The sequence below is a fragment of the Pteropus vampyrus genome, unplaced genomic scaffold (assembly GCF_000151845.1).
Source record: "Pteropus vampyrus isolate Shadow unplaced genomic scaffold, Pvam_2.0 Scaffold19, whole genome shotgun sequence".
Lineage (NCBI taxonomy): Eukaryota > Metazoa > Chordata > Mammalia > Chiroptera > Pteropodidae > Pteropus > Pteropus vampyrus.
Window position 1 is genome coordinate 5,914,809 of NW_011888800.1, and position 1,941 is coordinate 5,916,749.

Consider the following 1,941-nt stretch of genomic DNA (forward strand, 5'->3'; position numbering starts at 1 on the left):
TTCCAGTCTCGCGATAGGAAAAAGGGGCTGTACCATCCAGAATTGCGACGTGGGGGCCAGGGGCCGCGAGGAATTGGTGGATCACCGGGAGCTGGGACCTACCAACTGTCTCTTTCGTGTTCCGGGAGGATGGCGTGGGTGGGGAATGGTTTGTTCATATTTAGGTTGAACTCGGAACGAGGATATCTGAATGCTTGTATGGCTTTGCCCCTCATTAGTAATATGGTGCCCTGCAGGTCCTCCTCCTTGAAATGGAAATGATATTTCCGTCCTCACAAGGTTGTTGTGCAGCTCAAAAAGATCATGTGAAATTCTTGGTAAATTTTGTATGCCATATAAATTAAAAATATTCGTTGTGCACAAATTGAGCTCCAGTCCAAAAAGGGTAATAATTACTATTTGTGGTTTCCCTAAGTCTCAGTACATGAAGGCTATTTCGTTGAGTGCCCAAACTGATTTTCTTCATCTCCAGTACCATGAACTATCTGCTTTTTTTCCAGTCTGAATAGCGCTTTACAGTTTACAAGACACTTTCACATAGATGCCACCTTTATCCTCATTGTTTTAGGTGGGTAGGACGTGTTCTTTAAGTGTTTTTCAGCAGAGCAAATAGACAAAGATTAAGTGAGTTACTCAAACACGGCCACAATCTAGGGTAAGTGCTGGGTATAAAAACCTGTCCGTAAACACCATCCGTATGCTCCTAAATCCTGCATTTCTATATCCAGTCCAGACTTCTCCCCTGAACCTCGCACTCTTATCTATTTGACATCTCCACTTACAGACATCTCAACTTAGATGTAAAAAGCATCTCAAATTTCACATGTCAGAAAACAACCCTCCACAGTCCCCTCCGGCATCACCACCCTCTAATCCATCTCAGTAAATGGTAACTCCATCCTGCCAGGCTCAGACCAAAATCCTTAAAGTCATCCTTAGTTCTTCTTGCTCTCACACTCGACAATCAATTTATCAATTCTATCATTGTATACTTTATACAAATTCTATGAGTGGTGTTCCAAGAAATAACAAGTTTTGATTCAAAATAACACTTTAAATTGGCAATTTCCAAACCATGATTCTGTAAAGTGTTGTTAACCTCGTTTGGAGATTTGTATATTACATTATTCAAATGTTACCCAATAATGTTCTCTGTGCTTTCCCGTTTTTGAATATTTTCCATAGGCTACAGTTCTTGTAAACACTTCTAAATTATTTTTGAAACAAATGCTTCAAATAGTAAAGAATATGAAGATTGGAAGTATTTTAAGAACTTAAGATTTTGAGAACTCCTGGCAGTTTTCTTGTTTCTGCCTCCTATAAATTAGTATCTGTTGGGAATTTGGAAACACTACTGCTTGTTGTTCCCCTACAAATAAACCCCCAACTCTTCTCTCTCGCGCGCGCGCGCGCGCGCGGGCTTTTCCTGACCACCCTATATAAAATAATCTCTTCCCATCTCCGCGCTTCCTATCCTCTGTTCCCTGACTCTGCTTGATGTTTTGTTTTTTTTTTTAAAGAGGATAGATAACATTGTTTGAATTCTGATACTAAATAACTGAGTGACTTTGGGTAAATTCGTCAGCTTTTGTGGGCCATAATTTCCTCATTTGAAAATTGAGGTTGGACTAGTTTTGCAGTTATTTACTGCATTATAATTACCTAGAGAAATTTTATAAACTACTGATCCCAGAGCTGTAGCTGAGAGCAAATAAATCTGAAACTCCAGGGCTTCTCAAACTTTAATTGAAGTTAAATCACCTGAGGATCTTCCTAAAAATGCTGATTCAGTGTAGGTGGGACCCAGGAGTCTAACAGGCTCCCAGGTGATGCCAATACTTCTGGTCCATTGACCAGTCTTTTAGTAGCTAGTAACCAGATAATCTCCAAGTGCCCGCGCAATTCTCATTTTTCGTGAATAAAGGCAGTTTCCATTTTTAT